The 15545-nt window shown below is 40.8% G+C and overlaps 1 protein-coding gene and 1 non-coding gene across 2 annotated transcripts in view; both read right to left on the minus strand.

Moving 5' to 3' along the window:
* Positions 1 to 15545, minus strand: part of LOC124622888 (carbonyl reductase [NADPH] 1-like) — a 60286-nt gene that overhangs the window by 10795 nt on the left and 33946 nt on the right. The window lies entirely within an intron of this gene.
* On the minus strand, positions 2843 to 2917 carry Trnal-caa. The gene has a single exon. It is a non-coding gene; the product is annotated as a tRNA-Leu (tRNA).

The raw sequence follows: 15545 nt of genomic DNA on the forward strand, positions 1-15545 counted from the left end.
ATAAATGTGACAAGTGTATTTTATGTATAAAAAACCACCACTCACAAAAAGTAGCATAAATGTGACAAGTGTATTTTATGTATAAAAAACCACCACTTACAAAAAGTAGCATAACCATACATTTTATGACAATAATATATTTATTTCAGAGTAAATATAGTCCAAGCAATGTAAAAATCTTAAAATATGCCATAAATCTCCTCTTTGCCTAAAACAGAGCCCATGTGGCCAAACCCCAGGATTCACTGCTATCGTAATATATAAAGCCTCAGTGGAAATGCAGGAAACTAAACTGCCTCAATGTAAAACCTAGTCAACATGTGGATACAAACTTCTAAAGAAACAGAGATTACTGCATAACATGTGTAAATCAAAGTGTAGGGCTATAAGTAGAGAGATGCTAAGTGAAATGTGGTGGGCTGTCAAATTCTGGTCATATGTAAAGACTGCTAACAGTACCAAAGTTAATGTCCAGTCCTTAGGGAATGGGACAGGAACTGAAATTGGGGGTAGCAAAGCAAATGCTGAAATGCTTAGCTCCATTCCCAAATGCTCCTTCACAAAGGAAAACCCAAGAAAATTACCCCAATTTAACCTTCATATAACTGAAAAGATGAATGAAATAAATATTAGAGTCATTGGTGTTGAGAAAAAGCTGAAATTGTTGTAACTAAACAAAGCTCCAAGGCCTGATGGAATCCCTGTCAGATTCTGTACTGCAGCTGAGTTAGCCCCTCTTCTAATTATAATCTATCATAGATCGTTCTAACAAGAAGTCATGCCTAGTTCTTGGAAAAAAGAGCAGGACACATCCATCCGAAAGAAGGGTAGTACAAGTGATCCACAAAACTAGTGTCCAATATCCTAGACATTGGTTTGTTGTAGAATCTTAGAACATATTCTGAGCTCAAACATAATGCAGTATCTTGAACAGAATGGCCTCCTCAACACCAACCAGCATGGATTCTGAAAACATCAATCATGTGAAACCCAGCTCGCAGTTTTCTGACATGACGTACTTAAAGCTTTGCATCAAGCCAATCAGACCAATGCAGTATTTCTTGATTTCCGAAAAGCATTTGACTCGGTACCACATTTAATGCTTATTGTCAAAAGTACAATCATATGGGGGTATCAAGTGAAATTTGTGGATGGACTGAGGACTTTTTGGCAGGGGGCACACAGTATATTATCTTGGATGGAGAATCATTGTCAGATTTAGATGTAACTTCAGGTGTGCCCCAGGGAAGTGTGTTGGAACCAAATGATATTGCAGACAATTATAATAGCAGAATTGGACTTTCTGCAGATGATGCGGTTGTCTGTGATGAAGTGTTATCTGAAAGATGCTGCATAAATATTCAGTCAGATCTTGATAAAATTTCAAAGTTGTGAAACTTGCTTTAAATGTTCAGAAATGTAAAATTTTGCACTTCATGGAACAAAAAAACATAGTATCCTATGACTATAATATCAGTGAGTCACTGCTGGAATCAGCCAACTCATACAAATATCCAGGTGTAACACTTTGTAGGAATATGAAATCGAATGACCACATTGGTTGAGTTGGGGGCAAAGCAGGTGGTAGACTTCAGTTTATTGGTAGAATACTGGGGAAGTGTAATCAATTTACAAAGGAGAATGGTTACAAATCACTCGTGTGAATGGTTCTAGGATACTGCTGAAGTGTGTGGGGCCCATACCTGAGAGGACTAACAGGAGGTATTGATAATCAAGTGAAATGAATCTTAACACTATACTGTCTGGCAACACCACAGTGATGGCATGAGTGAAATGGCAGTCAATGGCTGGCACAACCACAGTGGTGTCGTGTGCATAAAATTGCTCAGTGGCCAGCGACACCACAGTGGTGTCGTATGCTTATTAAGTTCTTGTGCCCTTTCATCATTGTAGATGAAAGAGACAATACGATTATTTACAAAGAATGTGCGGATGTCTTGTCTGATGTTCCGAATAACTTGGCCAATTGGGAAGAAGACACTGGATATCAAAAAAATGAAAGTGAAGCAGAATCATCAGAAGATAGTGAAATACATCCAAGAAGAATTCAGCGAACGCTACAGTTGCCAACTGATTCAGATGAAGAAGACAATGCACAGTGGCCAGACTTTGATTTACCAAGGACCAATAATAAATTTGAAGGATCCTCCGGGTTCAAACATATTTCCCAAAGATACACAGAGCATCGAGGATATCGTAGAATTATATATTGGGAATGATCTATTTGAATATGTTAGCAATGAAACCAACAAGTACTACAATCACAATTGCAATAAAAGGAAACTGGATTTAAAAAAATTACAAATTTGTCGATGTTGCGGGACCCAAACTTAGAAAATGGTTTAGGCTTGCTACCCTTATGGGAAATGTCAAAAAAGTAAGGATCAATGATTATTGGTGAATGAATCCATTAATAGACACATCGATATTTTGCAGAATGGTGTCCCGCAACCAATTTAGACAAATATTATCATTTTTACATTTTTCCAATAACAACAACAACAATAAACTGGGTAGTGTTGACCGGCTTTTCAAAGTGCAATTCATAATTGATTATTTTTCCAAAAAGTTTAAAGAAACTTTTAATCTAAGTCAAAACATCTCAGTTGATGAAGTAATGATACAGTGGCGTGGATGGTTAAATTATAAAGTTTACAATCCATCAAAAATTATGAAATATGGCATATTCATTTGGGTGGTGTGTGATTCGAGTATGGGATACATTTCCTCATTCAAGATATATTCTGGCTCTGGACAGCCTTTAGCAAAAACAGTGATGGAACTACTGACACCTTGAAACTTCCTGGCAGATTACAACTGTGTGCCGGACCGAGACTCGAACTCGGGACCTTTGCCTTTTGCGGGCAAGTGCTCTACCAACTGAGCTACCCAAGCACGACTCACACCCCGTCCTCACAGCTTTACTTCTGCCAGACGGGGCATGAGTCGTGCTTGGGTAGCTCAGTTGGTAGACCACTTGCCTGCGAAAGGCAAAGGTCCCGAGTTCGAGTCTCGGTCCAGCACACAGTTTTAATCTGCCAGGAAGTTTCATATCAGCGCACACTCTGCTGCAGAGTGAAAATCTCATTCTGGAAATACTGACACCTTCTTATGGAAAGTGGCATCATCTCTACATGGATAATTATTATAACAATGTAGAACTTGTGCAGAAGTTACTTGAAAAGAAAATTCGAGTTTGTGGAACTATACGGCAAAATAGAGAATTTCTGGAAAAATTAAAGTGCGCAAAAGTCAATGTGTTTGAAGCTTGTTATCAATGGAAAGGTGAAGTACTCACTTCGAACGTAAGATGATATGAATGATCTCTACAATACATAATGCCACTTTGACATTCAAAGAAAATGTAGAAAAACCAATTACACAATTGAAAAAAAAAACCTTAAAGTGTATTAGACTACAACAAATAAATGAAAGGCGTGGATCGGGCAGACCAATATTTGAGTTATTACCCTATATACAGAAAACTATAAAATGGTCAAAAAAGGTTTGCTATGTACCTCCTTAATTGTGCATTATTTAATGCATTCCATACATGTCAATATTTCAATACAGAACACAAGAGTCTTCGATTTCACTATTTTTTTATTGAAAGTGTCTGATTCGTGGATAAAAGACCATGTACCTGCTTCTAAGCAAAGCTTGGAGGTTGCCACTACATCGCGTATGTCTCATCGTGATCTGAGTGACAGACTTTTCAGTAACATAAAGCAACGTCAAGTAACACTTATTTCCAAAACAAATAAATGAAAATAATGCAACTGCCATGTATGTTTAAAAGAAAAAAACTTAATGTGCAAGTCTTGTGGAGTTGCATTACATCTTGGAGACTGTTTTGCCACATATCATATGAAAGAGAAATACTAAGTACCAAAGACAATGCAAATAAATATACCAGACAAACAAATTTTGAATTTTTTTACATATGTATATCATCGAAATTTCATGAAAGTAGGGGAATAGAGTTGAGAACTTATGAAGACTAACAATGAGATTAGTAAAACTTAACAATTTATAATATCCCGATAATGTCAAGAACAGTTGGCGACAAGCCAAGTAATCCGAATTAGCACTGCCGGCGCAAAGCGAATAAACTTGTATGAGATGTGGGGATGGCAAAGTGTTAATGAATTGTTAAAAGCTACTAATATTATAAAATGATTTATGTATATATACTAATAACTTTACTATAGCTCTTAGGTATAATAGTAACCTACCAATAGAAAATTTTAAGTGAATAACTATTAAACATTAAGGATGACATAAGTTATGTACACCCCAGCAAAATTATGATCTTCACAAAGGGCATGTCTTAAAAATCAATAAATTTGTTGTATAAAAAAAGAGCAATTTCAAAATCTTGCTGCCTTTCAGATACATTTCTGTGCACACTCACACAAATGGCCAGTGTTCCTTTGCCATAAAAATTATACATTTCTGAAGACGTGCTCCCTCATCATTTTGAAAAGCATCTGTACATCATACTGCAGCATTGTACAATTACATTGTGACATTTATCCTCTTATCATCATCCTCATTTCTTTGTTGTTGTTGTTGTGGTCTTCAGTCCTGAGACTGGCTTGATGCAGCTCTCCATGCTACTCTATCCTGCGCAAGCTTTTTCATCTCCCAGTACCTACTGCAACCTACATCCTTCTGAATCTGCTTAGTGTATTCATCTCTTGGTCTCCCTCTACGATTTTTACCTTCCACGCTGCCCTCCAATACTAAATTGGTGATCCCTTGATGCCTCAGAACATGTCCTACCAACCGATCCCTTCTTCTGGTCAAGTTGTGCCATAAACTTCTCTTCTCCCCAATCCTATTCAATACTACCTCATTAGTTATGTGATCTACCCATCTAATCTTCAGCATTCTTCTGTAGCACCACATTTCGAACGCTTCTATTCTCTTCTTGTCCAAACTATTTATCGTCCATGTTTCACTTCCATACATGGCTACACTCCATACAAATACTTTCACAAATGACTTCCTGACACTTAAATCTATATTCGATGTAAACAAATTTCTCTTGTTCAGAAACGCTTTCCTTGCCATTGCCAGTCTACATTTTATATCCTCTCTACTTCAACCATCATCAGTCATTTTGCTCCCCAAATAGCAAAACTCCTTTACTACTTTAAGTGTCTCATTTCCTAATCTAATTCCCTCAGCATCACCCGACTTAATTAGACTACTTTCCATTATCCTTGTTTTGCTTTTGTTGATGTTCATCTTATATCCTCCTTTCAAGACGCTGTCCATTCCATTCAACTGCTCTTCCAAGTCCTTTGCTGTCTCTGACAGAATTACAATGTCATCGGCGAACTTCAAAGTTTTTATTTCTTCTCCATGAATTTTAATACCTACTCCGAATTTTTCTTTTGTTTCCTTTACTGCTTGCTCAATATACAGATTGAACAACATCGGGGAGAGGCTACAACCCTGTCTTACTCCCTTACCAACCACTGCTTCCCTTCCATGTCCCTCAACTCTTGTAACTGCCATCTGGTTTCTGTACAAATTGTAAATAGCCTTTCGCTCCCTGTATTTTACCCCTGCCACCTTTAGAATTTGAAAGAGAGTATTCCAGTCAACATTGTCAAAAGCTTTCTCTAAGTCTACAAATGCTAGAAACGTAGGTTTGCCTTTCCTTAATCTTTCTTCTAAGATAAGTCGTAAGGTCAGTATTGCCTCACGTGTTCCAGTGTTTCTACGGAATCCAAACTGATCTTCCCCGAGGTCGGCTTCTACTAGTTTTTCCATTCGTCTGTAAAGAATTCATGTTAGTATTTTGCAGCTGTGACTTATTAAACTGATAGTTCGGTAATTTTCACATCTGTCAACACCTGCTTTTTTTGGGATTGGAATTATTATATTCTTCTTGAAGTCTGAGGGTATTTCGCCTGTTTCATACATCTTGCTCACCAGATGGTAGAGTTTTGTCAGTAGTTCCAATGGAATGTTGTCTACTCCGGGGGCCTTGTTTCGACTCAGGTCTTTCAGTGCTCTGTCAAACTCTTCACGCAGTATCATATCTCCCATTTCATCTTCATCCTCTTCCATTGCCATAATATTGTCCTCAAGTACATCGCCCTTGTATAGACCCTCTATATACTCCTTCCACCTTTCTGCTTTCCCTTCTTTGCTTAGAACTGGGTTTCCATCTGAGCTCTTGATATTCATACAAGTGGTTCTCTTTTCTTCAAAGGTCTCTTTAATATTCCTGTAGGCAGTATCTATCTTACCCCTAGTGAGATAAGTCTCTACATCCTTACATTTGTCCTCTAGCCATCCCTGCTTAGCCATTTTGTACTTCCTGTCAATCTCATTTTTGAGACGTTTGTATTCCTTTTTGCCTGCTTCATTTACTGCGTTTTTATATGTTCTCCTTTCATCAATTAAGTTCAATATTTCTTCTGTTACCCAAGGATTTCTACTAGCCCTCGTCTTTTTACCTACTTGATCCTCTGCTGCCTTCACTACTTCATCCCTCAAAGCTACCCATTCTTCTTCTACTGTATTTCTTTCCCCCATTCCTGTCAATTGTTCCCTTATGCTCTCCCTGAAACTCTGTACAACCTCTGGTTCTTTCAGTTTATCCAGGTCCCATCTCCTTAAATTCCCACCTTTTTGCAGTTTCTTCAGTTTTAATCTACAGGTCATAACCAATAGATTGTGGTCAGAGTCCACATCTGCCCCTGGAAATGTCTTACAATTTAAAACCTGGTTCCTAAATCTCTGTCTTACCATTATATAATCTATCTGGTACCTTTTAGTATCTCCAGGGTTCTTCCAAGTATACAACCTTCTTTCATGTTTCTTAAACCAAGTGTTAGCTATGATTAAGTTGTGCTCTGTGCAAAATTCTACCAGGCGGCTTCCTCTTTCATTTCTTAGCCCCAATCCATATTCACCTACTATGTTTCCTTCTCTCCCTTTTCCTACACTCGAATTCCAGTCACCCATGACTATTAAATTTTTGTCTCCCTTCACAATCTGAATAATTTCTTTTATTTCATCATACATTTCTTCAATTTCTTCGTCATCTGCAGAGCTAGTTGGCATATAGACTTGTACTACTGTAGTAGGTGTGGGCTTCGTATCTATCTTGGCCACAATAATGCGTTCACTATGCTGTTTGTAGTAGCTTACCCGCATTCCTATTTTCCTATTCATTATTAAACCTACTCCTGCATTACCCCCATTTTGATTTTGTGTTTATAACCCTGTAGTCACCTGACCAGAAGTCTTGTTCCTCCTGCCACCGAACTTCACTAATTCCCACTATATCTAACTTCAACCTATCCATTTCCCTTTTTAAATTTTCTAACCTATCTGCCCGATTAAGGGATCTGACATTCCATGCTCCGATCCGTAGAATGCCAGTTTTCTTTCTCCTCATTTCTTACAAACAGAAATTAGAAGCAGAACTTTTTAAAGTAACTGCTTGCTCCTTAGAGCACATTTACATGTCTTCAGTATCAGCAGCAGAATCATCATTATCAGGCAAAGACTGTGTTCTGTTGCTTGAAATGTGACCTTTTTTTATGGCTTATCATCTTCATCCTTTAACTTTTTCTTCATTGGAATAACTGGCACAAACATAAATGTTCTATTTTTAGCCTAATACTGATTCTTAAATATTTCAATTGGTTTGTTGCATAAGGCTTAGTATAGATATTTTATTTTACAGGTCTCAAAACAAACTGCATATTTAGTCACTTGTTAGACTAAAATTGTAATTATATTCCTTTGAGCAATGAAGGGCACTGTTACATTCTGGATATGTTCTTGGATGTTTTATACATTCTTGTGGGGTCAGAGCAACACGCATCCCATAAGTTGGTTGTTTCCTGTACCCAATAAGACACTTGGAAATGCATCAGCTAATACCTGATAGGCAAACACAATTCAACAAGATGACCACAAAGGTAAGAAAAATTGATAAAAAGAAACATGCAGAGTGCCTACACTGTTAACACAGAGCACAGTGTTGCCTATAACATATTGTAACACAACAACCATGACCATGGTACTGTGTCACCACTTAGATTCTGCTTCCATCACACATGACTTCACAGGCAGTGACTTGCTCTACACAGACAGGGTAACAATGTCTGGAGCACCATGGACTGTCAGCACAGTGATGACTGCTGTGGCTTCCCTTTGTGTGGCAACAGAGGGAGGAGCAGAGGCAATGCTGCAATCAATGACAACACTGGACACAGGAGTTGTACCATGTCATTTTTTCAAGTGAGTCCTCATTCTGTGCACACCATAATGATGGATGTATGCATGTATGTATGGAGGTTCCAAGGAGAACAAACATTAATAGATTACTTTTGTCATCAACATAGTGGCACAGCACCTAGAATGGTGATATTGAGTACCACTGGATAAGCAACATAATCTCCTCCACTCACATAGTTGGTAATTTTGACAGCAGGCATTAAATTTTGCATGCTTAGGGCAGTGGCCTATCTTTGAGGGCTCTCTGACGTTACCTGTCAGTAAGATAAAGCAAAACTGCATGTTGCCTATACTATCACAACATACCAAGATCCAGAGGGCACTCAACTGTTGCCCGGCACAGAATGTTCTCCTGCTATCTCACCTACTGGTCAAGGATTGCTGATAACTAGCAAGCTACCACTCACCAGCCAATATAATTGAAACTTTGGCAAAGAGCTGAAGCAACATGGAATGGCATAGTAGTATATTGTCAAACAAGCTCAGTCTGACTCAAGTCATTGTTACTGCGTTCATTCATTTATTCATTCACACACCATGTTCTGTTAATTCTACAATGAAGGAGAGCCTTCAAAGATATTGAATGAACGAAGTTATGCACTGACTGGTAGCAACCACTCCTTGCTACTTCTGTAAAGTACACTAACAACAAATTATGATTAACACTAATCTATTAAAATATAACTACAGTAATTGATTCTAGATTACATTGTATATATATGTGAGGAGGAAAATAGCTACTTTGAAAAGAACCAACCCCCCTCCTCCTCCTCCTCCTCCTCCTCCTGCTATACCACTCAACTGCTGTTGTTATCTAATACTTAAAGCATTTATGTATGCTGACCACTATCAGAAATGTGTAGCACTGATCATGTGTGGGCATAATAGTGTGAGTCTGAGCGGTGAATTGCAGCTGCATGGCCAGCAGCTGAGTGCAGGATGTTTTCTCTGTATTGATTCAACAAGACCAACACAATGTTGTGAGGCAGTTTAGCTTACTGAAACAGTGGAATCATTGGTGCTGCAAAGAGTCATACAGCAAGGGGCAAGGCATATGTGCACACTGGCAGTAGCAGTGGCAGTAATATTTTAGCATATACACAACAGGCCTGCCAGCGGCAAGTGTGAGTACTGGCCATTTTGTAACAAAATTATTCTCCATCTTACAGCACTATCAGGACATCATGGCTGTGCCAGATGAGTTTGCCACATGGAACTGCCAGAGAAGACATTGGTTCAGGCCAGGGTGGGTCAACAGTCCCTCCTGGACTGGTGCAGCGGGCCATCCTAGGTCTACTCCAGCAGAATGTCCGACTCCTACCCAGGGGGTAGCAGGTTGCTCCCCATGCACACCAGCCATCTTCCACCATAGCAGAACAAGCTCCTCATTGTGGTCAGCTTCCTCCACTTTGAAGCAGCCGAGGTATCATTTGGGGTCGCAGCAGGTGCAGCATCGTTAAGCATACACATTGCTGGTGCAGAAACCTCACTGCCAGCTTACATAATGAGGTTGCCAATGCACAGCTGAGATTCTGCGTCGGCACTATGAGATGTGCAAGCAGGCAGCCAAGCACAACTCAGCAGTCAGCCAACCATTGACCTGGTATACTACACAGTGCAGATGCTTTGATAAAAAAACTCATTAACTTGGCAACTGCCTTTCTCTGGAGCTCGAGAGCCCCCACCCCCACCCCCGACCCCTCGCCCCCACCAGCTTTACAGCCATCCCCCTCCCCGTGTTGCATTAAAGAATGAAGCAAACTCTCAAAGCACAATTGTGGAACCTGTGGAAGATTTTGCAGGCAGGACAGAGAAAGTTTATGAGAATATGTACGATTTGGGGCAGATTGATGCAGCCAATACAATTTTGATGCAAGAAGTTGAGAAGAGGGCATTCTGTGCTTTTCTGAGGAGTTTCCCATTGGACACAGCAAGAAGGGTGCGTACAAGTGTACCAAAAGATCTACTATTAGGTTAGTGATGGAATGTCAAGAAACTGACATATGAAGAGGGGTACCCCCTATGGTATTTTCTGTGAACATTAAGTGTTACAGGTATGGACAAATGAGGCATTTACAAAGGCAATGTTGCCAACCATAGGACAACAGAGGAAAAGGAAGGTATCAGTAGTAAAGTCATCGTGATGGACACAGGGGTACATAATGAGGTGATGAGCAGCTGTTAAATGCAAGAGGAACTCAAAGTCCACCTAAAGGCATTCCTGTTAAAATTTGATGCAACAAATACATATGCAGAGATGAAATGTGCAATAATGGGTGTTTTAAGAGCCAAAGAGTACAAGTTTTTGTTCGATACAAGGGTGCATGTGTTGTTTCCCAGTAGAGACTTGGTCAGCCATAGGTAATGGAAACCATCACAATACAGGTTATGTGGGATCAGGGATAACAATGTGAGTCCACAGGGATTGGTGTGCACATTTTTTGTATAGGGACAATTCGGTTGTTAGACTTTTGTGTCATCATTGCACTAAAACTGACTTTCAGCAATGTACAGTAGAACTTAATAGAATGATATTGCAGCTAGGGGAAGCTGTTGCTTCTGTAGAACTGTCATGAGGGGCATCTAGTGTATTAGACAAGCCAGCTGAACTGTGTACTACTGCACTAAGGAGGGAGTCATATGCTTGTGTGCCAGGTGGCAGAGATCTACCTGCAGATATGTTACGTGCTGTAGAGACTCTGTAACAGAATGATATGCTAGATATCTAGCAAGTTGTTTCATTAAGAGAAGTGCTGTACACCTACAAGAGAGGAATGGCGGGAGAGTGATAGCCATAAGTATAGATAAATTTTTACACTGAAGAAGTTAAGTTAGGGAAGGGGATGTTAATAGCAAGTTTAGACATTCTGGATGAGGACGAGTGGAGCATGAAGCAGCAAATTACAAGTAGCTACAAGCTACCATTAAGACTGCATTACGTAGAGAAATGGAGCAGCTAATGGAACAGAGAGAGAGCACAGGTGGAAGAACTGCTGTTCAAATTTGAGTATTTGTTTGTCCCAAAGGGCCTATTGCCAGTAACATCTATGATTCAATATCAAATATCAACACGGAGCTAAGCACAGGTGCATCCATGGGGTGCAGGAATCATGCCTGCACCAAAAAAGTCTACAGATGCTTCCAGAAAATACTAGTTCTGCTATGATTATTGTCACCTGAACAACAAGACCATAAGAGATATATATCATACCCACAACCTTACTGAGACCATTTATAGCTTGAAACGATGTCAGAACTTTTTTGACTATGCATTTAAGGAAAGGTTACCATCAATTGTAAGCTGTTCCCAAAGACAGCATTTCCTGTACCATGGGGGCATCATCAGTTCAGAAGAATGCCATTTGGATTCAAAATTGCATCTACAACATTTCAGAGGTTATTGGACAGTGTGATGAGAGGTTTGAAACTGCACCAGTGTCGAGTTTACCCAGGTGATATCATCGCATTCTCAAAAGACATGGAGCAGCATAGACCACACCTGAAGGAAGTGTTAAAGAGATTGAGGGTTGCACATCTGACATTGAGCACAAAGATGTGTCATTTTGCATAAGAGGAGGTTGGCTATCTGGACCATGTAATTAGTAAATATGAAGTATGGACAGACCTGAGGCTAGGACAGCTGTTCAAGAGTTCCAATGCTTAAATTGATTAAGGAACTTCAATCTTTTTTGGGGATCTCAAATTACTGCAGAAAGGTCATGAAAGAATGTGCTGACTCAGCATGACCACTCATACATTTTCTAAGAAAAGGTGTGAAATTCATGTGGCCAGAATGTCAAGGTGTGTTTGATGAATTAAATACAGTTTTGACATCAAGCCCAGTTCTAATATTTCCAGTCTTTCAGAAGGAGTTTATCCTTTCATGTGATGCATCTAATCATGCTTTGGGATATGTCCTAAGCCAGGAGATTAACAATGAAAAGTATCTGGTTGCCTATGGATCAAGACAGCTCAATGTAACAGAGTAAAACCATTCAAAAACATTGGAAGTGATGCTGAGCCTCATTTATGGCATCAAGTACTCTTGATGTTATCTTTAAGGGAAAAAATTTCATGTAGTAACCAACCACACTGCATTGAAGTGGCTGAGACTGAAGGACCCATCTAGTAGGCTGACAAGTGGGTGCTGAGACTCTGCAAGTTTGTCTACGAACCAATACCCAAGCCAGGAAAGAAGCACAGGAATGTAGATGCACTGAGCAGGAAGATAGCAGTGTTGAAACATCTGGCTCATAGTCTTGTACAGGACGCAATTGCAGTTTAGTATGTGAAGGACTCTTGTGCAAGGAAACAAGGCTAGGGCCACAGGTAGTAGTACTAGCAAAGTTTAAAGAGGAGATACTAAAGGAAGCATGTGTAACAATACATGGGGTGTCTAAAAAGTTTGGTGAATGCTATCAGACAACAAACAACACAAAAGATACAAACAAATGTTCTTTATTGCCCTTCAAAATAGTCGCAACCCGCTAAAACACACTTTTGACGATGTTTTTACAGCTTCTGAAAACTCTCAGCAAAGGCCTCCTGTGGAATCGATCACAGAATGGCTGTCACATGATCTTTGATGGCATTCACATTTGCACAATGTTCACCTTTCAAGGCCGCCTTCAAGTGGGGATACAGGAAGAAGTCCGCATGAGCCACATCAGGGGAGTATGGAGGATGTTCAAGGAGTTACTCTCTTCTGCACCAGTAATTGGTGCACACGAATCATGCAGTGTCCAGGGGCATTGTCACAGAGCAGCATCCATTTTCCAGTCCTGTGCAACTCTGGCCAAACCCACCAGATACGCTGTAGCAATTGGTTCAAAATGGGCTGTAAAAATGAAGCATTAATGGTTTCAACTGCAGGAACAAATTCCTTCTGGATGATGCCATTGTTGTTGAAGAAGGTGGTCAACAGGGTTTTCAACTTGGATTTTTGCAGATGGCTTTTTTTTTTTGGTCACGAGAAAATGGCGAACACCATAACATCGACTGATTCTGGGTCGAATTGGCAGCACCAGGTCTCATCTCCTGTGATGATGATGTTCAGAAGCAATGGATCCTGATCACACATGGAAATGTGATCACCAGCAGTTTCCGTTCATTTTATTTTCCGCTCATCTGTGTGGCACAAATCAGTAGCATATCTTCCACTTACCCAAATCATTACAGATGATGGTGTGCACTGTGTCCTTGCTAACAACCAATCCCTCCGCAGTCAATCTGAGAGTGTCACCGACCTTGTGCCAGAATTTGTCACACTTTCTCGATCTTTTCTGGAGTTCTGCTTGTCGACGGCCAACCTGAAAGTGGCTCATTCTCAGTTGTTTTCTTCCCTTCACAGAAGCTTTTAAATCATTCATAAACACATTTTCTGCTCATGGCTTCCCTCCCATACACCTGCACCAACATTCTGTGTGTCTCCGTTGCAGACTTCCCCAAACTGTAACAGAACTTTATGTTTGAAATGTTGCTCCATTGCACTGTGACACTTCCTCTCACACTAACTATGTTCAAATGGTTGCAGTCTGTTTACACAGCCAGTCACATGCAGTGCATGCTCTGTATCGATTCTCCTCAAGTCTTTGAAGAGCCATGTGCATGCATGCATACACACACACACACAAAATTGCTGCTTAGATGTGCAGTCAGGTGGTTAGATGGAGGACAGAGGTAAGGAAGGGGTAGCAGAAAAGGACAGAAGTAAAAAGACTGGATGTGATGGTGGTATGAGGGCTGTGTAGTGCTGGAATGGGAACAGGGAAGGGGTTGGATGGGAGAGGACAACGACTAACGAAGGTTGAGACAGGAAGGTTATGGGAATGTAGGATATATTGCAGGGAAAGTTCTCACATGTGCAATTCAGAAAAGCTGGTGTTGGTGGGAAGGATCCATATGGCTACAGGCTGTGAAGCAGCCATTGCAATGAAAGATGTCATGTTTACCAGCCTGCTCAGCAACAAGGTGGTCCACTTGTTTCGTGGCCACGGCTTGTCGGTGGCCATTCACTGTGGACAGACAGCTTGTTGGCTGTCACACCCACATAGACTGCAGCACAGTGGTTGCAGCTTAGTTTGTAGATAACATGACTGGTTTCACAGGTAGCCCCGCCTCTGATGGAATAGGTGATGTTTGTGACCGGGCTGGAGTAGCTGTTGGCAGGTGGATGTGTGGGACATGTCTTGCACCTAGGTCTATTGCAGTGGCATGAGTCATGATGTAAGGGGTTGGAAGCAGGACCTCTGTAGGGATGGACAAGTATATTGCGTAGGTTCAGTAGTTGGCAGAATACGACTGTGGGAGGAGTGGGCAGGATAGTGAGTACGACATTTCTGATTTCAGGGCATGGTGAGAGGTAGTTGAAACCCTGGTGGATAATGTAATTCAGTTGCTCCGGCCCTGGGCGGTACTGAGTTATGAGGGGAATGCTCCTCTGAAGCCAGACAGTGGGACTTTGGGAGGTGGGGGCAGACTGGAGAGATAAGGCATGGGAGATTTGCTTTTGTACAAGGTTGGGAGGATAATTACGATCAGTGAAGGCTTCAATGAGACACTCAGTACACTTCAAGAGGGACTGCTCATCATTGCAGATGTGACAACCACAGGTGGCTAGACTGTATGGAAAGGACTTGTTGGCATGGAATGAATGGCAGCTGTTGAAGTGAAGGTATTGCTGGTGGTTAGTAGGTTTGATATGGATGGAGGTGCAGATGTAGCCATCTTTGAGGTGGAGGTCAACATCTAGAATGATAGCTTGTTGAGTCGAGTGGGACCAGGTTAAGCAAATGAGGGAGAAGTTGTTGAGGTTCTGGAGGCATGTAGATAGTCTGTCCTCAGCCTCGATCCACATCGCAAAGATGTCATCAATGAATCTGAAACAGGTGAGGGGTTTAGGATTCTGGGTGTTTAGGGAGGATTCCTCTAGATGGTCCATGAATAGGGTGGGATAGGATGAGGCTATGTGGGTGCCCATAGCCATACCCCAGATTTATTAGTAGGTAATGCCTTCAAAAGGAGAAGTAATTATGGGTGAGGATGTAGTTGGTCATGGCGACTAGGATGGAGGTTGTTTGTTTGGAATCTGTCGGGCGTTAGGAGAGGTACTGTTCAATAGCGGTAAGGTCATGAGCATTAGGGATGTTGGTGTAAAGGAGGTGGCATCAATAATGATGAGTAGGGCACCGTGTGGTAAAGGGACAGGAACTGTGGAGAGTCGCTGGAGGAAATTATTGGTATCTTTTATGTAT

The sequence above is a fragment of the Schistocerca americana genome, chromosome 1 (genome assembly GCF_021461395.2).
Source record: "Schistocerca americana isolate TAMUIC-IGC-003095 chromosome 1, iqSchAmer2.1, whole genome shotgun sequence".
NCBI lineage: Eukaryota > Metazoa > Arthropoda > Insecta > Orthoptera > Acrididae > Schistocerca > Schistocerca americana.